This window comes from Macrotis lagotis, chromosome 7 (genome assembly GCF_037893015.1).
Source record: "Macrotis lagotis isolate mMagLag1 chromosome 7, bilby.v1.9.chrom.fasta, whole genome shotgun sequence".
Lineage (NCBI taxonomy): Eukaryota > Metazoa > Chordata > Mammalia > Peramelemorphia > Peramelidae > Macrotis > Macrotis lagotis.
The window spans coordinates 185,972,203-185,998,423 of NC_133664.1; the positions used below are offsets into that span (position 1 = coordinate 185,972,203).

The following is a 26,221-nucleotide window of genomic DNA, read 5'->3' on the forward strand; positions in this document are numbered from 1 at the left end:
CATTTTTATTCAAAACCAGGAAAAAGCAGCAAATGAATATTTAGTATAAAAATAGAATTAATACTTGAATTCATAATAGTCAATATGAATTGAAGGGCCTTCTAAAGCTCAAACTGGTTTCATCTTTCTATATATCCAGGCTATTCTCCCTCTGCCATCAGCTGAGATGTATTCAAAGCATGTGTGTATATGTATACAAACATAAAATATTACATATATGACAGCATGATGATATATGAAATATCTTTCATAATGTTCTATAATATCTTTATTTGTATGAACAAATAAACACATATATATACGTTATGTATTATGTGTATAATCAATCATTTTTCAGTTATGTCCAACTCCTTATTATGCCATTTGGTGTTTTCCTGGCAAAGATATGTGTGTATGTATATATGTATACATATGTATATAGAGATATATATTTACTCAGGTGTGCCAGTGAATAAAACACACAAAATTAACTCTAGGGCTCCTAGAGGGTGAGGAATACTAAAATTCCATTTTCAATTTTGAATTCATTATGACATATTGAAAATTCATTGGAATCTTTCAACATTTCCCTTTAAAATTATCTGTACCACTTGTTCTAAATCTGTTCCTTGCTCATAAAAGGCAGATGAAATTTTAAAATTAACTTAACAAAGTAGAATTAATAAGATAAATCTGTACCCTCCCATCTCTTCTTACCAATCATATAAAGAAACTGATTTATAGCTTGAAAATAAATCTCATTAATTTTTGGCCATACCATTTACTCCAAAACTTTAATAAATTTTTAAATGATTTTTGTTCACTACTTTAGCTTATCCATTCTATTGTTCCTTTCTATTAGAAAGAGATAATTAGGAGTTGAGTATGTTTAGATTTGAATCAGACTAGAATGAAATTTTCTATTTCAAAAAAGCAATATTTTTAAAAGTTGGTGTTTATTAAACACCCTCATTCACATTACACAACTTTTTCAGAGTGGAATACAGAGAAAATCATTAAAATTCAGAAAAGAATTTTTAAAATGAGACAGAGAGACATGAGGAAGAGACCTCCTTCTGTACCTGCTTTTCTCTTCAAGACACTCCTACCAGGAGACCCTTGGTTCTCTTCCTTCTTACAGGCTGTATCTTCTGTTTGGGACACCATCTCTGCCACTGATAGATCTCCCCCACCCTACCTTGATATCCCTTCATATATGTTGCCCCTGTTCTTAATATATATTTCTTCTTTTGTAGATCACTGCCCTGGCCAACTTTCCTCCAGTCAACTTCAAGAGGAAGGAAGAAAAACCATTGGTGGTCAATCATGTGTTCCCCTGAGTCAGCTAGAATAGAACACTGGCCCCAGAGTGAGGTGGACCTGAGTTCAAATTTGGTCTCAGATACTTAATATTTATTTAGTTGGGTGACCTTGGGCAAGTCACTTAACTCCACTGCCTTGCAAAAATTCCCCCCCCAAAAAAAATCATGTGTTCCCCACTCCCAGCACTGGCAGATGACAATCTAAATTCCCACTGTGGGGGTACCTAGATGTCTGATCAGTGGGTCCCCACAGCAGCTTACTGTGTCCACTGGAACATTTGCACCTAGAGCCCTCACAGTGAAAGTGGCAAAGAGGATACCCTATGCCAAGTACAACTCCAGAACCCAAATAATGATCGCACATTGCTCTACCTGAAGAAGGCAATGAATCTGACTCCCAAAGTTCTGCCCATTCAGGGCCAAAAACTGTGGCCAGTCCTGGGATCACCTGCCTGTTGTCCATCTAGGATACTATTTCCAGTCCTTTTATCAAATATTCCAGCACCCTCCAGTGCTTGAATACCTGTGTCACATTTGAGGAAGAATGCAGAATAGTCATCACTGAAAACATGGTCTGTGCTAGGGAACCTGAGTGACTCCAGAGGCCCATTAATGTGCAATGGGTGAAATGCAGAAGAAATAGTAGAAGCAGCATTGACAAGCTCCCCCCCATACTCCCCTGGAAAGAGTGCCCAGTTCAACCTCCCCAGTCGTGCCCTCAGGGACAAGTGATCAGTAAGTAGAGCCTCACACCTATAAAGGAACCCAGACTTAAATTCTCCCCCCTCCCCCGAAGATAGGGCTCAGTCATCCGGACTTCTCAATCATGGACCTCTGGAAGTCCCCAGGTTTTCTAGCCCCATCTCTAGTCTGGATTTGGATGCATGGAAAGAGAATCAAAGGATTTAGGGATGAAAAGGACCTGAAATAGCAAGTCTGGAAAAGGACCTTTTTTTAAACACATATTTTTACTGGTGGGGAAACTGAGGTTTAAAGTGACCTTCTAATGTCACCTAGCTAGAATATAACAATCAGACTCAAGACCAGTGTTCTCTGTATGACCTGGGCTCTGAAGGCATAGATCTAGCCTCATGAACCCAACTTTGCTCAAGTATCTCAGAATAATGAGCAACTGAGCTGAGCCCTCTAGTTTACTCCTTCCCTCCAACAGTCTTAGATGAATAAAACCTACAAGAATTCCTTTGTGGAAAAAAAACTAGACAGAACCACATAAAAGAGGTCCAGATTGTTGATCTTCTGTAATCCTGTAGTCCAATTTTAGAGCAGTTTATTTTTTAATGAAGTCAATGCATTAAAAATTTAAAATGCCACATACAAAAAAGAGAAAAACAATGAAAATAAAAACTCTGAATGTGAAACATAGTTTGTAGGTTAACATGAATGTTAAACAAAAAAGATTTGCTCAAAAAGTACAGAATAGGGATCTCTTATTTTGCTGTTAGTTCACTGCTAATTTTGCCCTCTAGTGGCCACTGGTGTCTTCTACACACTAAAGTAAACTAGTTACTGTTAAAATCTGTTTTAATTTCCAAGAAAATATGAACTTTTGCACTACTTATTGGTAACTGAATGCTGTATTTGGCCACTCAGAAGAGGTAATTATAAAGCATTTTGGCAAATACCTTAAAGCACAGTCAATCAAGAACCATTTTTTCCTGCTGTTTTCTTGAATGTATTCCAAATAGCACAAGGGGAAAACCATCTGTTATGAATTATGGGGCTATTTCTTCGACCCAAGTTCCACTGGGTATCCTAAAAGGAAAAAAAATATATTACTCTTATTAATGATGAAGTCATGAACTCAAATAATCCCTTATTAAACTTAATTCAGTTCAAGAGTTATGGCCTCAGCAAATGACATTCACAGCTCTTCTCCAGGTGGTTCAACCAGAATAAACAGCTATTGTATTAATTAACTAAATCAACACCCTTTTGCATGTAAGTCTATTTTCAATCTAACTCTCTGGAAAGATAGAAACAGTAAGTCCCAGAGTACATTGTACAGACTTTGTCCATACTTCTCTGTGTCCAGTTTTCTTCTCCCAAGGACAGAGGAGGTGCATAACAAATGCTTGTTGGATGATTAATTATTATGACCTCCCAAGTCCTGAATTATAGGACTAAGGGGGAAAAAAACAAAGTAATTTAAAGCAGTCTTAATTCAAATCCACACAATTCAATTTAATTCAACAAACATTTACTGATTTTTCTAATACAACTGAAAGAAAGGGAAGGGGATTTTTAAAAAAAGCCTACATCTACTATTCAGTCCATTCATCAGCATAATCCCACATCATTCAAATGGTGAATGCTTTCTTCTCTTCTTTTATTGTTTTCCTGACTTCTTAGTTTTCTTTTTTCTTTCTCTGGCAGCTCCGTAAATTCCATTTAGTAATTGACTATGTCTATGATTTTGAGAGGACTCTGGGTGTTACTGTGACAACTATATTTGCAGAAGAATCTTTGCTTTAAGTTATTTAGTTATACTGTGTTTCAATTTTCTTGTCTACTTAAATAGAACAAAAATATATATTGTGAGTAGTGTAATATAAGATAATAAAGTGTTATTCATTTTAATCCCCTTGGAAATAAATGCAGATTGTTATTACAATAAATGCTAAATGTTGGCTAGGTTTTATTTTGCTAATGGGGAAAACCTTTAACTATGAGTTTTGTCATTAAAATGTTCTGTCTTCAGGGGCAGCTAGGTGGCACAGTGGATAGAGCACCAGCCCTGGAGTCAGGAGGAACTGAGTTCAAATCCAGTCTCAGACGCAAAATAATTACCTAGCTGTGTGATTGGGCAAGTCACTTAACACCACTGCCTTGTAAAAACTTAAAAAATAAAGGTTCCGTCTTCATTCTAGTGGTACCAAGGTCCCCAAGGTGAATTGGATGACAAATCCTATTGGATTCAAATGCCAACTCCTCTATATATAGGACTTTTCTTAGCAGTCTTTTAAGGTTTAAAATATCTCTGAAGAACACACATTAATCTAAATTAAAAATGAACTGGATGAAGCTTATAAAATCCCAGAATGGTAAAGTAGGAGCCACTTCCTTCTTTCCCAAGTCCTGTTTTGGTGACTCCTCACTGTTTCAGAGCAATAGTCTAGATAAGAGGCTGTAGCCTATTGTGTGGTTAACTTTTTTCATACTTCCACCCCATGCCATGAAGTCTTGTTCTCTAGTTCCATCTGATAGCAGACCAAAATACAGTGGAGCAGAGCCTTCATCTTAAAGTAAATATGTCCTCTGGGGAAACCAAGATAAGACAACTTTATGGTACTAAGCTTGAGAAGTATAGGTCCCACAAGAATAGCACTGACTCAGGAGAATTGAAAAGGGAAGGTGGGTCTCTCCAACATAGTGGTTCTCTCCAACATAGAGATGAGGGAGTTCCTAAGCCACCAAGTGATCCTACAAGTTTTTCTACCAAGAAACATATCTCTAGGCAATAACTCATTATACAACACAACAGCTGGACAAAAGCCAGGTAGGACTACTAGCTCAGAATTCCAGCCTCCATAGCCTTGTATGGGATTGGCAAAGAAATCGCCAGTTGATTGGAAGTCCTAGCCACTGATATTACTCTACTGGTTCCCTTTTCCTAAAGCATCTGCAAGTTTCTATTTACTGCTCAAATAAAGACACTCTCTGTATGCTCTCTGAGTGTTCCACATAAGAGGTAGAGATAGCTTCTCCAAGTGACTCTAGTTCTTCCTTTCATCAAAAAAGGGGAGGAGCAGAGGTAAGGTGTGACAGTTATACTCTGCTAACAGAAGGGACTTCAGAGATCATTTAGTGAAGTCCAACCCTTGCCTGATGCATGAATCCCTACCATACCATGTTCAACAAGCAATCAACCAACCTCTCCCCCAGACACTTATAATATTGAAGAATTCACTTCTCCTCAAGAAAAACTCTTTCAATTTCTAGACAAATCTAATGTTTTCATCTTATTTATAATCTTCCTAAAACTAAATTTATGTCTTTTTACATATTGGTCCTAGTTCTGTTCTCTGAAATAATAGCATTATCTCTTCTACAAGGCAACCTTCAATTATTTTAGACCCTGATAGCACTTCCCCCAAGTCTTCTCTCCTCAAGGCTTAAGTATCTTCAGTTTCTTCAGCCAGTCAAATCATGACCTAGTTCTGAGTATCTTCACAACTCTCTGCCCTCTTCTGGACATGCCTGCCAATATCAGTTATCTCCCTTACTGATATTTTGTTTGTGTGTGTGTGTGTGTGTGTGTGTGTGTGTGTGTGTGTGTGTGTGTCAGACAGTTAAGGGGCAGTGTGATATAATGAATAGAAAGGTCATAAGGTCCAAGGATTCAGATCTTGCTTGGGACACATAAGAGTGACCACATGAGTTAACCCCCCCAGTGACTCAAACAACTCTCCAAGAATTCACAGATTGGTTGTCAACTTCAGTAATGAAATCAAGTCTCTGACAAAAGAAAGACAGAGACCTTTGCTGACAAAAAATGTAAAGAAAAGATTTCACATAACTCCCTCTCCTCTCAGTGTTGCTAAGTGCCTCCTTGCCCTGGCACTAGCAAGTGGAAGCATGATGGAAGTTGAAAGGATGGAAAGATGTACATGTGTTTATCCCCAACCTCAGAAAGATTCAGTGGGACATTCAGCCTCATGTGGAGAAGTGAAAGAAATTCATTTCCTAAAATTCAAGTCTGAACAAAGTCTTAATAGCCACCTGGGTAACCCTTTTGCATGTCAGATTATTATGATATAACTAATAAAAAATGATGAAAATGTTTTGATTAGCCTAAGATCTATTAGCTCATGCTGAAAAAGTAACAAAAAGAAGAAACAGCTGTAGCAACAGAGATTTTAAGATGATATCAATAGAGCATTAGAGAAGCAGTGAACAGTAATTGGAGGTCAAACTTCAGCAGATGATGGCTTCAAAGAGAGACGGGAGTAACAACAGCAGTGGAACTACAGAGAAGTATAGGAAGTCAATGCTTTCTTAAAAGAGTTCTAAATTGCTTTCCAGAGTAGTTGAACCAATCCACAATTCCCTCAAGAGTGTGTCAATATGTTTGTTTTTTCCACAATCCCTCCAACACTGGCCAATTCTCATTTTTGGTCAATTTTGCCAATTCATGGATTGAGAGGTGTTGAAACCTCAGAGTTGTTTTAATTTACATTTCTCCTTTCACTAGTCTGGAAATTTATTTCATATGATTATTAATAATTTGCAAATCTCCTATTGATATCCTTAACTCAATCAGTAAAAAGAGAAATCATTATCTTTCCCCCTAAACTCTATTACTGTAGAGAGCAATGCCATCTTACTCATCCCCCAGGCTCACACCCTAGGAGTCAGCCTGAATTCCTCCTGCCACATACATCTAGGCTGTTACCAAAGTCTTCTGATTTCACTTTTTACAATCTCTCAAATATGACCTCTTCTCTTCTCTGACACTGTCATCATGCTGGTATAGGCCCTCATCACCTCACACCTGGAATATATGTATTCCAGTAGTCTGCTGGTGGGTCTTTCCATTCGAAACCAGCCTCCATTCCATCATAAAAGTAATTTTCCTAAAGCAGGTCCAACTATGTCACCCTCCTATTCAATAAACTCCAGTGATTCCCTTTTGCTTTCAGGAGCAAATATAAAATCTCCTGCTTCTCATTCAAAGCTCCCATACTGATGATTCTTCATCATATTCCCCTCCGACCATTCTAATTTTCTCACACCTTACTCCTTTGCCACAAATTCTTCAATCCAATGACAGTGGCCTCCTGGATATTACACAAACAAGACACTCCATTTCCCAGATCTTGGCACTTTCTCTATCCAGCCATTATGTTTGGAATGTTCTCCCTCCTCATCCTGGATTCTCTGGCTTCCTTAAAAAACTTCATACCCTCTTCACTCCCCACCCCATGTGCCACTCCCCAAATAATAAAGCTAACATGAATACTTTGAAGAGATGGAATCTTTTAACTTTTTAAAATTACATTTATTGGATAAAATATGTTTTTTGGTTTTTTGTTTTATTTTGTTTTGTTTTGCAAGGCAATGGTGTTAATGACTTGTCCAAGGTCATACAGCTAGGTAATTATTAACTGTCTGAGACTGGATATGAACTTGGGTTCACCTGACTCCAAAGCCGAAGCTCTACACACTGTGCCTGTAAGTCTTCTTCTACTGTAAGTCTTTCCTAATCCCTCTAAATTCCAATGCCTTCCCTTTGACAACTATTTATCCTGAATATAGCTTTTTTGGTTGTCTCCTTTATTAGCTTATGAGCTCCTTGAAGTCAGGGACAGATTGTCTTTTACTTTTTTTTAATCCCCGACTTTTTCATAGGAGCTGATGAATGGTAGACTTATATATGTGTGTGCCTATATACATATGCATATATCTATGAATATGTGTGCATTCATGTATATAAATGCAACATATATGTAATGTGCATGTGTGTTTATGTCTTGATATGAAATTCTAGTAAAAAGTGTTTGATCCAAAGATTTTTTTTTCCATTTGAACTTAGAGAAGTACAGCTGGTTGCCAAGAGGCAGAATCATGAGGAGTTGAGTCAGAAGAGTGTTCCAATCACAACTCATTGTCACATGGTACTGACATGACTTCCTCACTTGGAGAATTAATTTGCTGGAAAGTTGTTCTCTTTCCTCACTATTAATTAAGTGTGAGAGTTATTGAACCTCTTCATTTGAAGGATCAAGAATCAATCTGTTGTTTTATTTTCTGTTATTTACTTTTTCATTATTATTTATTTTATTATTTTTTATTTTTCCTACTAATTAGATTTTTGCTTTATGGTTTCTGTCTGGTCTATTACCTTGGATGGGTATTCAGATTGAACATAGGTATTCAAGTTAAATATTAGCTCCACACTCTGGACCAAGAATGGGTGTGATTCTAGAGTTGAATGGGATATCTCAGATATGGGTAAACGTATATATGTGTGTGTATGTATATGTATACATATATTTTTGTGTATATATGTATTTATGTATATGAATTTATATATATATATATATATATATATATATATATATATATATACACACACACACAAATGATTAGCTGATCCCCACAAAATGGCTGAATTTTTCTTCTCTTTTACTTCTGTAAAATTCCTCTTTGGTCTACCTAGGGGTAGGAGCTGAGATGGGCCTTGACAGACAAGATATCCTGAGATATCTGAAATAACCTGTGATAGAATGGCAGAAATAGCCACCAAAAATAAAGAGGAAATTTAATATTGTCAGAACTTTGAGGAAAAAGGAACTCTAATAATTATTCATGGAACTGTAGGATGATTCAGGCATATTGGAAAGTAATATGGCAATATATGTCAAAAAAAAAAACAGTCCTGGGGGCAGCTAGGTGACACAGTGGATAGAGTACTGGTCCTGGAGTCAGGAGGACCTGAGTTCAAATCTGGTCTCAGACACCTAAAGAATTGCCTAGCCCTGTGACCTTGGATAAGTCACTTACCCCCACTGCCTTGTAAAAACTGAAAAAAAAAAACAGTGATTAATCCAGTGATTTTATTAGATTTTATCCAAGTGGGGAAGCTAGGTGGCACAGAGGATAGAGCACTGGCCTTGGAGTCAAGAGAACCTGAATCCAAATCTGGTCTAAGATAGTTAATAATGACCTAGCTGTGTGATCTTGGGCAAGTCATTTTACCCCATTGCCTTGCAAAAAAACAAAAAACAAAAAAAATTTATCCAAGAAATGTAATTTTAAAAAGTTAAAAGATTCCATCTCTTCAAAGTATTCGTGGCAGCTTTATTATTTGGGGAGAGGCACATGGGGGTAGGGGGTGAGGAAGGTCTGAACTTGTGATATCACTGACACAGGAAATGTATAGTGAGCAAAGTCCCCCTACCCATGGAGTTAAGCAATATACCTCTGCCTAATGTTGGTATTAATAAAAAGTTGGAAACTACCAATAAATCCAACAATTATAGCATGACTGAATAAATTATTTTGAACCATTGATGTAACTGTGATCTCCCTGATTTAAATACTTCTTCCAAAGACTCAAATCAAAGCCTGTTCATACTTTCTCATTTTATGTGACTTTTTTGTTCTTCCTAAAAATCCTTTTAGGGAACCTGCCAAAATACTGGGCACCTTCTTCTGGTTCTCTTGACATTCAATGGCTACCACTGGAGAATATGGGCTGTTGCTCTGTTATTTTTCCATCTTACCACAATTGTTTTTGTCCAGTCATGCTCAACTCTTTGTGGCCCCATTTGGAGTTTTCTTGATAAAGATACTGGAGTGGTTTGACATTTACTTCACCAGCTCATTTTACAAATGTAGAAACTGAGGCAAACAGGGTCAAGTGACTTGCTTAGGGTCACACAGATAGTACATACCTGGGACATTTGAACTCAGGAAAATAAATCTGCCCAACTCCAAGTCTGATACTCTATCCATTGTGTCACCTAGATGCCCCTACCACATAATTAGCCCACCTTATTTTCCAGTCCTATATATGTCTGTTGTTATGTTTTTACTGTTAAGTAATTCTTTATTGGTAAGGTGTCTTAACCTACCAGCACCTTACCATGAACTTTTTTCCTTTGCACTTTGAATGACTCACAACTTAAAATTCTATTGAGCTATGTTACTCTATGGGTTAGAAATATGGGTAACATATCTAAAGAGAGAAATTTGGCATCCTTGAAAATACTGCAGAGTTTTCTAGAGTCAATCCAGCTCCCTCACTTCTGCATTATTCAGTTCTGGACTCAATTCAGTTTCCATAAGCAATGTTTGTTCAAGATGTAGGTCTTAATGGACCGTCTCTATGGGTTTTCCAAATATCATAGACTGGGAAAACAGACATTCTCTATGCATTTGGTTTTTTCTGTGTGGATTAGTAGACCAAATTCTAGGTGATTATGGATGTAATTTGGAGACTGATTTTGATGTTCTGCATTTTAATGCAATTAGAATAATTTGATCTGTAAACAGGAGTATCTAGAGTATCTCACAATCTCTATGGAATTCCTCTTCTCCCCTTCTATTTAAACTCTTCATTAGACACGATCCAGATGGTGGCAAACACCTTTGAAGTGCAGATGTTTGTCTTATGCTATGCTTGATAGGAATAATAATAAAGTTGTCAAATAAAATTATTTGTTATTTATATCTTTCAAAGGGTTCCTTATAATTTTTACATGTATATGGGAAATATTTTGTTGAGGTACAGCCTTTAAGGTGCCATCTTGCTTTACCAAATCAATGCTATTTTGAAAATCAAAGTGGCATTTCAGATTCTTTCAGTCAGTTGAATGACTACAAAGCTACAGTTTGCTGTATAATACTGTTTATTCAAGTCTACCTATTCTCATACCTTCATCAAGGTTATCTTCCATGTGTAAATTATTGTGGAAATGGATTGGTAGTTATTAATATTCTCTTTATCATCTCTTCTGGAGATGTGAGAGGTTAATAAAAAGGTCCAAAATGTTTTCCAAGCCTTTGCTATAGTCCCCCCTTCAAGGTTCCTTGAGAACCACTCTCTATGCCCTAAAATAGTATTTTTCAACATTTTATGTTGCCTCTTCCATGCATATTTGAAGCAGTGTAGATGCTTTCCCCATCTTTGCTTTCTTTAGCACTATTTAATATTTAGTAACATTTAATATAAGACTTTGGGGATTGCACCATTGGAATTTAAATGCGATACCACAATTGTAACTGACGAATAAAATAAATTGTTACAAAAATCTTTTCTATTTTTCTACCTTGTTCTCACATTTTCTTTCATAATGAATTTTCTGATGTAAGCTCCTCTTCACTCTGCCCCACTAGGGGAAAGAGAGAAGAAAGTCAGCCCAGCTGATAAGCTTGCCAACAAGACTGCAAAGTTACATAAGGATGAGTTTTTCCTCAGAGAGGAGAAAGTGATGTGCTGGGACTTCTCTTTCATCAAGACAGGAAAGGACAGACAAGACTCTGACTCTTCAACAGATCGCTATTATTACAGTAGATCACAGGATCATACATTTATCACTCGAAAGGACCTTAGAGGTCATCTAGTCCCACCTCTTCATTTTACAGATAAGGAAATTGAAGACCAGGAATGTTAATTAACTTGCTTAAGTTATTAAAGATAAAGCAGCAGAGCCAAGAGTTGAACCTCCGTCCTCAGTCTCTATATATGGCATTGTATACACTGCATTGTGCTTTCTATTCAAACTCAACTGTCCTACTAGTGTCCCAGAGCCCAGTGCAGAGGAATCTCTGCTAGAGATCGATAGCTAGTTCTGGTTCACACCCATTTTCCCTTAATATCAAATTCATTTTGTTGTTGTTGTTGTTGCTGCTGCTGCTGCTGCTGCTGCTGCTGCTGCTGCTGCTGCTGTTGTTCAGTCACATACAACTCTTCTTGGCCCCATTTGGGATTTTTTTCTTTTTTTTTTTTTAGGTTTTTGCAAAGCAAATGGGGTTAAGTGGCTTGCCCAAAGCCACACAACTAAGTAATTATTAAGTGTCTGAGACCAGATTTGAACCCAGGTACTCCTGACTCCAGGGCCGGTGCTCTATCCACTGCGCCACCTAGCTGCCCCATAGGATTTTCTTGTTAAAGATACTGGAGTGGTTTACCATTTCCTTCTCCAGCTCATTTTTCAGATGAGGAAACTGAGGCAAACAGGTTAAGTGATTTGCCCAGGGTCATATAGTGTGCCACCTAGCTCTCCCAATCAAATTCATACATCTGACCACTGACTTAAGTGCTCTGCTAATACCCCAGATATCCATCTGATTACAGTCTACTCAGAAATGAGTTTACCCATTAGTAATCAAAACTGTCTGGTATCGGCTAAGAAATAGAGTGGTAGATCAGTGGAATAGACTAGGTGCAATAGCAGGAAATGATTATAGTTCTCTGCTGTTTGATAAACCCAAAGAGTCCAGCTTTTGGGATAAAACTGCTGGGGAAAATTGGAAGTTAGTATGGCAGAAATTTGGATTAGACCAACAACTCACACCTTATATAAAGATAAGATCAAAATGGATTCATTACTTAGACATAAAAGACAATATTATAAGCAAACTAGGAAATCAAAGAATATTTATCTATCAGATCTATGGAAAGGAAAATAGTTTATGATGACCAAGGAAGACATGGAGAACATCATTAAAAACAAACTAGGGACAGTCAGGTGGCACAGTGGATAGAGCACTAGCAATCTGGCCTCAGATACTTAATAATTGCCTGGCTGTTGTGATCTTGGGCAAGCCATTTAATCCCATTGCCTTAAATAAATAAAATGTTTAAAAAACTAGTTAATTTTGATTATATTAAATTAAAAGGCTTTTGCACAGACAAAACCACTGTAACCAAGATCAAAAGAAATGTAGTAAATTGGGAAACAATTTTTACAACTAACATTTCTGACAAAGGACTCATTTTTTAAAACATATAGAGAACTGAGTCAAATTTATATAAAAAAGGTCATTCCCCAATTGACAAATGGTCAAAGGATATGCAAAGGCAATTTATAGATGAAGAAATCAAAGCTATCCATAGTCATATGAAAAATTGCTCTAAAGCATTACTTATTAGAGAAATGCAAATTAAAACATCTCTAAGGTACCACCTCACACCTCTCAGACTGGCCAATATGACCAGAAAGGACAATGATCAATGTTGGAAAGAATGTGGGAAATCTGGGACACTAATGTATTGTTGATAGAGCTGTGAACTCATCCAACCTTTCTGTAGAGTAATTTGGTATTATACCCAAAGGGCAATAAAAATGTGCATACCCTTTGATCCAGCAATACCACTATTGGGTCTATACCCTGAAGAGATTATGAAAAAAGGTAAAAACATCACCTGTACAAAAATATTCATAGCAGCTCTGTTTGTGGTGGCAAAGAATTGGAAATTGAGTGGATGTCCATCAACTGGGGAATGGCTGAACAAATTGTGGTATATATACATTATGGAACATTATTGTTCTATTAGAAACCAGGTGGGATGGGAATTCAGAGAAGCCTGGAGGGATTTGCATGAGCTGATGCTGAGCAAGATGAGCAGAACCAGAAGAACATTGTATGCCCTAACAGCAACATGGGGGTGATGATCAACCTGAATGGACTTGCTCATCTCATAAGTGCAACAATCAAGGACACTTTTGGGGTATCTGCGATGGAGAATATCATCTGTAACCAGAGAAAGAATTATGGAGTTTAAACAAAGACCAAAGACTATTACCTTTAATTTTTAAAAAGTTATCTTATTATGTAATCTTGCTATCTCTTATATTCTATTTTTTAAGGATATGATTTCTCTCTCAATACACTCAATTAGATCAGTGTATAGCATGGAAACAATGTTAAGACTAACAAACTGCCTTCTGTGGGGGGCGGGGTGAGGGAATCGAGATTTGGGGAAAAATTGAAAAATTCAAAAGAAAGAATTTTTTTATTTTTTTTTTAGGTTTTTGCAGGACAAATGGGGTTAAGTGGCTTGCCCAAGGCCACACAGCTAGGTAATTAATAAGTGTCTGAGGCCAGACTTGAACCCAGGTACTCCTGACTCCAGGGCCAGTGCTTTATCCACTACGCCACCTAGCCGCCCCTCAAAAAAGAATTTAAAAAAAAGAAATGAGCTTACCACTCATCAACTTAAGCTTAATTTTGTAATATAGCTATTTGTATATTCACTGATTAATAAAACTGAATTCATATCAAACCATGTATACCAATTTTTAATTCAGAAAATATGAGTAGCATATATAATATAGTTCCTCCATTAGATTATAAGTTCTTTAGGGCAAAACTCTGCTGTTGGGTGTTTTGAAATCCAGACAATAAAGGTCACAGTCTGTGATGTGTGTGGACTGATTGTTCTGATATTAACAGATTCACCTTCCTTTAACCATGTCAACCTGCTTCAGTCATCTTTCTATCTCTATATTTCCAGGGTGTTACACAATGCTCTGTATAAACCAGAGACTTAAAAAATGTGTCTTAATTTGTTGTTTAACTTATCAGAAGCATGGTGAATAGTGTATTGAACCTGGAGTGAGAAATACCTTCCATTGACACTAGATATAGAACCATGTATATGTACCTCTCTGAACCTTTGTTTTTTCATCTGTATGATGAGATTTAAAGTATTTTCCTCCTAGAGGTGAGGTTCTTATGAGTAAATATGTATAAAGCACTTTGCAAACTTTAAAGTGATATATATTAGAAATAAAAAAATAAAGTGATATATATGTATATATGGATGGATGTATATGTAAGCAATGATAATTGAGCCATGGTCTTCCTTTGATTCCTACATGGAATCTTTCTTCTCTCAACTTTGAGATATTTTTCAAATGTACTTTCCTCCTAATGTCTATAATAAATGTATCCCACCAGAGGGCAACAGTAGTTTCAGACAAGCTACAAAGTCATTTTTATTTGTCTTCTCAGGGTATCTATACATCCTGAGTAGGCTGCACTCTGGTTCTGACAGCTGTATGTTGGATTGTATGTCCATCTTTATCTGCAAATGAAATCTCCTGACTATGACTCCCACCTATTTAGAAATTTTTTCTTCTTCCTGTTGGATATGAGTCTCATTAAATTGCATTCAACAAGGCTATTACTTTAGAATCATTTAATTCACATAGTTAAAGGAAGATGAATCTGTTAATATCAGAGCAATCAGCCCATTCATCCAGACTGTGACCTTCATTCAATCTGGATTTCAAAACAACCAAGCAGAGAGGGCAAAAACCCAAAAGTTCAAATTCTCAGTTGCTCCCAACTGGGTCTTGAGAGATAGCAGCTGACTGACAGACAGATATTCTGATTTGGGAGTGAAGGAACTGAAGGACCATGGATCTCTTCCAATCCAGCTAGAAAAGGAGTATCTGTGGAAGGAGAGCCAGAACAGCCATAAGGGATATGGACATAATGATGAATGATAGGAGTTAAAGTTACAGTGATGACTCTCTGAACTTGGCTTCACTGGAACCCCACACAATGTAGTTGTGACAGAGGGATCGTAGAGGTCTCCCTTGGACTGAGGATGGAAAAGGGAAGAAGAAAGAAAAGGTCTAAATTGACTCTCTTTTAATTGATATTATATTTTATTTTTCCACTTGCATGCTATACTAGTTTTTCAACCTCTATCCATTTGCAAATTTTTAAGATACACATTTTTCAACCACCCTCCCTTCCCTCCTCCATCCCCTTGGTGGCAAACAGTCTGGTAAAAGTTGTTCATATACATTTGGATTTTATGTCCAAATTGACTCTTGGATTTGGGACCAAGTTGATTCGGTGTTCTTTGCTAGGTAACTAAAACTTATTCTGTATTTGATAACTTCTAAGCCTGAATGCTTATAAAGGAAGCCAGTGAATACCCTTAAGGTATTTGGCTAGAGATATCTATCCAAACTTTTGGGGGCAAGTGATTTAGAAAGTCTAAGCACCCAAACAGATCACAACCTGCCTATGATTTAGTAACCTGAAAAACAAGGCAGTCCATGCCCTCATGGAGCCACATTCATAGATTGTGTTGTTGTTGTTGTTGCTTGTCCTTCATTCTAGAAAAGGACTGATGACATCACAAGAGTGATGTCTCAACTTATTGGTAAATTGGATTTAAGTGAGATAGGACTATACAAAGTCATGAGCCTCACTCTTTCTCCCTAAGTCATTAAAGTCCAGTGGCAGGACAAAAGTCAAGATATCAAGTGGTGGCCTAGGATGCAGGGGATGACTTTGACCTTTCTAAAATAAGGTCTTTCCCAGACCTCAATTTATCTAAGGGAAAGGGACATACACAAACAAGTATAATACAAGTTGCTATACAAGAGTATAATAGAAGCAAATCAAGGGATATCTCAGGTTCAAGGAATGATTTCATTAGCACCTATTTATTATTCATTCAGTCATCAAACAAGCACTTATTAGATACCACTTTTATATCAAGCACAGAATGAGATGCTGAGGAATACAAAGAATACAAAGAATATAAAGAAAAAATTAAATAACCACTACACTTGAGCAGTTTAGATTTTCTTTGAAAGGTACTCATGAGGGGCGGCTAGGTCGGTAGTGGATAAAGCACTGGCCTTGGAGTCAGGAGTACCTGGGTTCAAATCCGGTCTCAGACACTTAATAATTACCTAGCTGTGTGGCCTTGGGCAAGCCACTTAACCCCATTTGCCTTGCAAAAACCTAAAAAAAAAGTACTCATGGAGGAAGGAGGGGCTAAAACAAGGGAGGATAGATAAGCAAAAACAAAATAACTTTTGATAGAGAAGGCTTTGGCAGCTAGAGGAATTGGGAGTTCATACAAGAGATGATCACTTGAACTCAGTCTTCGAGCTGCTTAGGTTTGTGCAAAAAAAAACAGCTTTAGTCCAATTCAGGCAATAATTGTGGAGAAAATAAAAAATAGAAATCCTATCCTCAAGTAGCTTATACTCCAAAAGAGGAAAACACGAATTATATAAAACAAGAAGACAAAAGCAAGTCTTTAACCATATAGGCATTGATGAAAGAACATATTGTAAAAGAATAATCAGAGTGAGTGTGGGTAGTTTAAGTAGAGTAGGTTTGAAGTATATTTTAAAGGATTTGATGGATGTGCATTTGTTGAGGAAGAAGCATTTTATCTTTTTTTTAAATTAGATTACAAACTCCTTCAGGCAGAGAACCTCTTTAAAATCCTGACTAAATTCAGTGCCCTGAAATAAAATTTAGTGTAAACTAATTAATAGAGAAAAGAGAACCCAAGTCATCCTATAATCAATTTGTGCTTAGAATAGAAAGCTGAGGCCTCTTCTGTCCTAGATCTCCCAGAAGAAAGGATTATCTTCCAAATAAAAGTTATTTTTTCTTTTTAAAAATATCTTATCAATTAACTCTAATCCATGTTTTGAAACTTTACATGCTTCTTTTCAGCAAGAGATAATAATCCTGTATTCCTTTTTAATGACCAGCTTTATATTTCAGAGGTCAGAGATGTAATCTTTCCTGTTTCTATTTTGTTTTATTTTCCCTAAGAACTCTTAGCAGCAGATACAGCTAAGGATTTTCTTCTCTTCTAAAACTCATACATATTTATTGTCACAAAATGCAATTGCTTCTTCTTGACCAGAGGAACTTTTAACAAAATGAATTATGAATATTGTTTTATCAAGGAAAAATAATACTGACTATAGAAAATCAGACAAGGAGAAAAGTGATTCAAAACACCTCAGAATTAGAAATACAAAATGACTTTCTGCTTTCCTCTATTCCAAAGGGAAGCTCTTGAAGGATACTCATGAGGAATAAAAGGAGAATGATGATAAAGTTTTTATAAATCCATAAAATATGCCTTTGCATGGCTATCAATCAAATTGTATAAGAAAGGTACCCCACACAGACTCCAATTGGTATATTCACAGAAAGCAAAGTGGATTACAGAGGTAATTAAGTATTTATTATCTAGGTGTTAACAAAGCTGATCCCTTCATGATATATAAACACATTTCTCTGATGAATTAAAGGAAGCAATGTGATTGGCTGAAAAAATAAATTCAGTTTGACCCTGGGGGCTTTAAATATCTAAAACTGGAGAGAAGTAGGCAATGGAAACTCAGAGAAGTGGTGAAGATCACAGAAGGGTGGGGAGAAATGATTTCTTTTTTACCAGCCTTGGTACCTAACCATATATTAGTCTCCCAAGCAGTTAGCAAGGAATTAGAAGCTGAGAACTGATTGTATAGGAGACCCCTGCAAGGGGGAAAGAGAATTTCTTTCCATTCTCCCACTGGCTGTATAACTTTGAAGAGGAGGAGCAGCTAGGTGGCGCAGTGGATAAAGCACCTGCCCTGGAGTCAGGAGTACCTGGGTTCAAATCCAGTCTCAGACACTTCATTATTACCTAGCTGTGTGGCCTTGGGCAAGCCACTTAACCCCATTTGCCTTGCAAAAACCTTAAAAAAAATAACTTTGAAGAGGAGATACTAAACCAAAATAAGAGACACCCTATTCAACTGGAAGCAGAGACTCATGTTTGAAACAGACATGAATGAAAAGATGTTCCAGCAAAGAAGCACCTTCAGGGACCATGATTTCTGCCAGCAGAGATACTGTGGCTAAAGAAAGGTTAAGATGGGGTTCCTTGGAAACTTTGCTGTGCAAATTGTCCAGTAGAAGCACTGCACAAGGAGAGTTGGATGAAAACTTTATGGAGAGAGAAAGAACTTCTATGTTCCATAGCACCAGGAATGGAGAATAGTCTGTGCCATATGAGTATCCCACACATTGCCTCACCTTCTTTATACTCTAGATTTGATTCCACATGGATGTCATATTTGTGGATAGAGATTGGGGATGGTGTAAGAATGAAGGAGAGAGATTTTGTAGCAAATGCCATCTTCCTAAATGCCTTTGCTGAGAACTGATTATCATCCTACCAGCTAATTGTAAATGGGAAGCATATGGGGGGAGGCTCATTAGCTGTACAGTTTTAAAAGTAATCACCCACAGGATTATCCCTACAAACTGAGGTAGGTGCTACTCTCTGGGGACACACCAAAGCTTGAGTACATGTTAAATAAGTAGCCCAGTGGGAAAATTTTACATTAAAGACATACAAGAAAGAATTTCATTCTCATGTCCTAGCACTACATTCTAGATATGCACAACTATTTTGGCTGACCAAAGTGCTTTGTTATTTGGTTATTATCCTTCATTATCAAAAAAGACCAAAACGACATCACTATGTTGGAGACAAGTTGCAGTGTGTCCATCTGTATCAGACCAATACAAGCTACCACAGATCAGATACAAATAGTCCATGAGACACCTGGGTTGGTCTTTCTAAACTTGCACAACTCATGTTTCCTTGGAGTTGCTTCAATTATGCCTTGTTCATAGGGCACAGCACCCTCTCTGATGAGGGCACACTGCGCTGGGCAGTCCTGTGCCAAGGTCTCTCATGCTGCATAGTTAATTCCAGTTCTATTTTAGGAGACACTTTGAGTGTCCTGGTTTGGCTTTTTCTGACCACCCCTCCTCTCTCTATATAAGTGCTCGCCCTATGGGAATTATCCATACAGTCTTTTTGAAAAGCATATGTTTGGGGGCAGCTAGGTGGCAAAGTGGATAGAGCACCAGCCTTGAAGTCAGGAGGACCTGAGTTAAAATTCAATCTCAGACACTTAATAATCAACCTAGCTGTGTGATCTTCAGCAAGTCACTTAACCCTATGGCCTTGCAAAAAAAATTAAACAGAAAAGCATATGTTTGGCATTTGAACAACAAAACCAGTCCATCAGAGTTGCACTCTCTTTTGAATGCTTGGCAGTTTAGTTTGAGAAAGGACCTCAGTGTCTGGTATCTTCTCCTACCAGGCGATCTTCAGAATCTTCCTAAGACAGTTTAAATGGAAGCAATTCAGTTTCCTGTCATGGCACTGATAGACTTTCCAGGTTTCACAGGCATAGTGTAATGAGGTTAGCATAACAGCTCTGTAGACCTTCTTTCACACTTTCTTTTGGAGTCTCCCAAACACTGAGATAGCTTTGGCAATGTATGTGTCAACCATTATCAATATCAACCTCCCTGGAAAGTAAACTGTCAAGGTAAGAGAACTTGTCTTCAAAACTTCTGCATTTATCTTCCCTGCCATCTGTAACCTGAGAAAGAATTACAGAGTTTGAACAAAGACCAAAGATTTTCTATGTACCTTTAATTTTAAAAAATTGTCTTATTATGTGATTCTGCTGTATCTCTTTCGATATGTTTCTTCCTAAAGGATATGATTTCTCTCTCATCACATTCAACTTAGATCAATGGGAATAATGTAAAGACTAGCAAACTGCCTTCTTTGGGGGTGGGGGAAGGGAAGCAAGATGGGGGGAAATTGTAAAACTCAAAATAAATTAAAAAAAAACTTCTCCATTTACTGTAACCAGTGCTTCCACATATGGATAGTGTGGTGGATGGAACACTGGTTGTTTTCTTGGGGGTTTTAGGCCAAAATTAGCACAAGCAACAGAGAATCAATACATACTTGGTTGCATCTCAGTTTCAGAAGCTGCATTAAGTGTACAACCATCTGCAAAGAGAAGATCATGAACCAATTCTCCTTCCAATTTAGTTTTGGCTTGTAGTCTTTTCAAGTTGAAGAATGTACCATCAGTGCAGCAGCCGACCTTGATGCCATGTTCATACTCAATGAAAGAGTTTGATAACATGATTGATATCATACTAGAAAGAATGGGAGCAAGGACACAGTCTTGTTTCACTCCATTGGTGACCAGGAAATCCTGAGAATATCATCCACTATCCAGAACCCAGGCAAGCACAGGTCATAAAATTGACATATAATATTGATGAACTTTTCTGTACGACAAATTTTGACATAATTTCCATAAATCCTGACAACTAATAGTATCAATGGCTTAGGTCAGATTTTCCCTAGAGTTGTTGGACAGGAAACACCATATTGATTGTTCCTCAACCCTTTCTGAAGCCTCACTGGTTCTCTTAGAGAGCCAACCATCTTCCAGGTGAAAGATAAGTATATTAAGGAGGATGCTGGCAAGAATCTTGCCAGCAATGACTAAGAGAGAAATATCCCTGGGATTGTCACAGGACAATCTATTCCCTTTACCTTTGGAGAAATGGACAATGGAGGCATCCTTGAAACCTCCTCATGCCACGTAACCTGGAAAATTTCAGTAAGCTTTTGTATGAGCAATGGACTCCATCTTGTAGATCTCAGCTGGAATAGAATCCACATCAGGTGATTTACCACATGAAAGGAACCTAATGACATTCAAAATCTCTTCTTCAATTGGAACTTCAACTAGAGAGAGAATGACTTCAACTTAAGGTAAACAGTCAATGGGTTCTGCATTGATTGATAATTATTAAGAACACTGTAGAAGTGTTCAGCCTATCTCTCTAGGATCATGCCCCTATCACTAATCAATGTTTTTTTTTTTACCAGCACTGAGTAGTTGAGATGCATTGCATGTCTTTAGCCCATAAATAGTCTTCAGGGCATCATACAAGCACTTTGTATTATTACTCTCCACATAAAACTGAATTTCATCTGCCTTCTTATTGAGCTAATCTCTCTTAAGTTTTACTTATACTTCACTTTTGATGGAATTAAATGTACTTTCTTAGAAATGAATCAGCTGTCTTGTGGAATTCTCATTTTTCATTTAGCAGCTTCTATATTTCCCCACCATTTTCATCAAACCAATCTTGATGTTTGCAATTGTTCTGACATAGATATGAAAATGCAGTGCTGTACACCAAATCTCAGAGAGTTGTCAACTCCTTTTCTACTCCCACTGTTACCAACTGTATGTTGACTCAAATTTCCTTCCAGGTTAGCAACAAATTGTTCCCACTCAGAGAAGCACTCTAATTTCTTGCCATTAATTCTTCTGGTAGTCATTTTGCCTTGGGGCTGCCACTTTGGTTGGATGTGAATATTTAGCATGAAAGGATGAGTCTGTGATTAGTCCTGTACTCTGCACCACAAATTGTGTTTGTTACACTCACATTTTGTCTCTTCTCTTTACAATCACATAGTCTATTAGATGTCAATATTTGCTGGGAGGGTGCATTCAGTAAGTCTACTACATTTAGGTCAATGGAAGATAGTTTTGGTAATGAGAAGGTTATGAGATGCATTTCAGTAGTAAGTGACCCTTCCTGCTTCCAACTCCATTCCTCCCAAAGACTCTCTACCATGTCTGGTAGTCTGGACCTGCTCTAGTATTAAAGTCATCCAGAATTATAAGCTTGTTTTCTTTTGGTAAATTGATGATAAGGGTCTCTAGATCTTCATAAATTTTTTCTTTGATGTCATTAGGGTTCATCATGTTGGGAGCATTGACACTGATGATGGTGGTGTGGCATTTTCCTGCAGGTGGCAATTGAATTTTCATGAATCTGTCTGTATGCCTTTTGGCAGGCATATAAGCTTATTGACTAGATTAGTTTTGATTGCCAAACCTAGGTCAACTTCGTGGTATTCTCCTTCATTTTAGCCACTCCAGAAAAAAATATGTATCCAGCTCTAATTTCAGTAAGCTGGCTTTCATTTTCCAGGCTTGTTTCACTCAGAGCTACTATTTGGATATATCTGCTGAGTTCTCTAGCAAGAAGAGCTGTTCATGTCTCAAGTCTACTAAATCTTGTATTGCCTGTGAATGTGGACCCATTCCATGTACTCATGGTGAGTGGAGTCACCTTTGAAGAAGTTTTTGTATATTTTGTCATATTTTGACCACAGGGTGGGATACCCACCAGCCACAGTTATCAGAGCAGGATTGGATAAGCAGATGGTTTTTCAGGCACATTTTCTAGCTCCCTCCTTTCACCAGGAGGTAAGAAGTGTGATCCTTTAAAAGCTGTTCAGATACTCAGGGGCTGCCAAATCCCACTGCTGCTTCCAGTGAGGGAATGACTCTATGACATGTGACACCTGTGTGCAGGGTTGTGACTATAGCTCCCAGTGTTTTCACACCATCATTTGTCTGTCACCACAGGTCTTTGAAATAGGAATGGTTTAGTCTCACACACTTAATAATTACCTAGCTGTGTGGCCTTGGGCAAGCCACTTAACCCCATTTGCCTTGCAAAAAAAAACCTAAAAAAAAAAAGAAATAGGAATGGTAAATTATTTGGGTGTTCTCTTTTGTTTTGTGGATAAATTGGATTTAAGTGAGGCAGAGTTACACAAAATCACCAGCCTTCCATAGCCTTCCAAAGTCATCATGATCCATGACAGGACATAGTCGAGATAACTGATGATATCTCTAGATGCAATGGATGATCTTGGTGTCTTTGAAGGCTAGCCAAGCTCTAAGTGCTCCACAGCACCTACTTCAGTCATATTCATGGCTATTGGAACAAATTTTTCTATCTACCCATTCCACCAGTGGAACTCTTCACATGCTTGGGATAAACACTCCCCAACTCACAAACAGGATTGTGACCCTTTGCTTACCCTCAACCTGGTTTAGCCCATCTGCTGAAAGAGTTTACCAGGGTGTGCATGCTACAGCATCTTGAAAACAAAGGTGAGAGGTGGCTCAGATGGACTCCGGAGTGGAAAGCAGCCCTGAAAAGGGTTCAACAGGTTTACACCGGAGCTATCCCAAACTCTAATCCTAATCCTCTCTAACTCTAAACTTCAGACTCTTACTTTAGAAGTCTCTGCCTCCTACTCTAAATCCAATCTAAGAAGGGCAATCCAACAAAAGTTTAAATGACTTAATTGCCTCTGACTGAACCTATACCATAAACTTAATTGGCTCTGACCCCAACAGACTCTAAACAAATTCAATTCTAAACCCAAATTCAACTATGCCTCTGGCTTTCACATTGGTCTTGGCTTTCATTCTTTCCCTTACCTTCTAAATCTTAGGTAAACCTTGACACCAATTCTAACCCCCAAACCTACCCAAAACCCTTCCAGTCTAACCCTAACCTTGTGCCTCTTAGCCAAGGTGACTCTTGCCTCCCACTTTAAATCCAACACTAAGCAACTCAATCTAAGTCAAGCCTGAGAGAATTGGGCAGGAACTCTAACACTAACTCTAAACCCCAAATCCTCTCCCTACCCCAAACCCTAATCCTAACCCTAACCCTATTCCTCCTAACCATAACTTTAGAACTCTTACCCTAGAAGCCTCTACCTCCCACTCCAAATCCAATCCTAAGAAGTTCAATTCAACCATAGCCTAAATGACTTTTACCAAGTGCTAAACAGACATGAATATGTGAGGTTCTAAGGAAATTTTTGTTTTCCTATTTCTGGGAATTACCTACAGGTTTTTAATTTTATTTTTTAAGATGATATTTCTCATACAGGTGACAGTGTATTTTCTATCATTTTTAAAAATTTTTTAATATCCTAATCTTGAGTCTGTGTCATTCACTTTAAGCTCTATGTCCTTGTCATCTCTGCCTAATAGTTAGTTCTGCTTTGTTTTTTAGTGCTTCTTCTGACAATATTAACAGACATCTAATACTTTCCTATATACATCAGCCAAAAAGCTAGAAATATTCAGTAGGTTCCAAAAGAATTCCTCAATTATACTGCGGAAGGTCCCTGTTTCCCACCCCACCTTTAGGAGTCAAGGTCTTAGCATGAGCTCCCAGATTGGGAGCTTAGAGGCTTGGTTTGCCACCTCTGCCACTTTTGCCTCCTAGGGAGGGGTGGGAGAGTTGTGATGCTGCAGGCTCCCAGCCTCTGCCTGAAGGTGATTTATACTTGAATGTCATACAGGTTCTATACTACAGATGGGTATTATTATGGCTTATAATATCAAAAGCTTCCCTTAGAATGATGAAGGGTAAAGATAATCAACAGGGTAGAGCCTTCATTTGATGATTTTGTTGAAAACGTAGACATCTCTTGTGCTCTTACAACTACATCTTTTGGAGTAAATAATTTTCATCAGAGAAGAAAAGATGTCACTTCCAAATTAGAAAGTAGCAAGTTTCTAGCTAGAAAAAAGAAAATTCATCTTCCTTAAAAACAAGGTAGTATTAAAGCAAATATAAATGAAAATCTGTCTCAAAATGAATCATGGGTAGATAAATACAAACTAGAAAATCAGAATCAACTTGTTCATAAGAAGAAACTTGTAACCTAGTTAAAAGATCATATTTTTGAGAAGCAACAAAAATGAGGTGGATCTATTCTGTTAATTATAGTTTCTCCTAAATATGTAAAAACAACTATTCTACAAATATTAATTAAGGAGCTCAGTATTGAGGTGCAAGAATGGATTAAATTTGTTTTTTGAGATTCCAAAAAATATAATACAAAGGATGGGTTTAATTGCTAATCAAATTTTCATATAGTTCCTAGTCAGTCTCAGATGACTATTTTTCAAGAGTTTCTATTGAAAGCAAATAAGTATAACAAACTGCAGATGGTTGGTAATTATCTACTTACAGATAAGAAGATTATTTTGGTTGAGAATATGCCTAATCAACTTTATAGAAAACCAAGTATTTTACATGAAATAAGGAGATTTGTGCAGCTACAGGGATGTCCTCCTGTGTTTATAATACATGTGGAAACAATAGTCAGAGATTACTATTCCCCAAAGAAATTCAAGAAGAATGATCTAGCTAAAACATTAGCTTCAACACTATAACACCAATAATTATGATAAAAGCTCTTAGAATATAGCAGCATTAGAAGCCAAAATGGGTGTAGGAAATATTGTTGTCCTTTTCTAAAGGACATTCTGATGAAATAAAAAGTATGCAATAGTTAGTCTCCAGCTTTCTTCTTTTAGAGATAATGCAAGGGATACCAACTTTTGGTCAAGGAAAAAAAAGAAATTTCTTCTTTAAAATTGGATGTTTTGGGGTGGCTAGGTGGAAGAGTCAAGAGTACCTGAGTTCAAATCTGGTCTCAGACCCTTAATAATTACCTAGCTGTGTGGCCTTGGGCAAGCCACTTAACCCCATCACCTTGCAAAAACTTTAAAAAAAAGAATTTCTTTAAAATTAGATGTTTTGGTGGGGCAGAGCCAAGATGGAGACAAGAACAGATCATGTCTTAGGTGCTCTCTCATAAAACTCATAAGCTAAGGACTCTAACTAAATTTTCGAGAGACAGAACCCACACAGGGACTCAGTGAGGCAGTTCTCCTACTCAAGGTAACCTGGAAAAGAACGGAAAGGCTCTGCTCCCCGGGGTTAGAGGGGCGGCCCGCCAGAGGGGTGGCCCACCAGAGCGAAAGAACTTCAGCCTCCCAGAGGCAGCCCCAGGGCACTGGCTCAGCTCACAGCAGCAGGGGAGTTTCCTGAGCTGCACCCCCAGGGGAGCACCAAGCACAAATTGGGGGAACAGCTGGGGACCTCTGCCA

At 37.6% G+C, this 26,221-nt stretch overlaps 1 pseudogene; it reads left to right on the forward strand.

Annotated features, from left to right (window-relative positions):
* Positions 1-20,996: 20,996 nt before the first annotated feature.
* Positions 20,997-25,750, forward strand: LOC141494215 (cell cycle checkpoint protein RAD17 pseudogene; annotated as a pseudogene).
* The last annotated feature ends 471 nt before the right edge of the window (positions 25,751-26,221 follow it).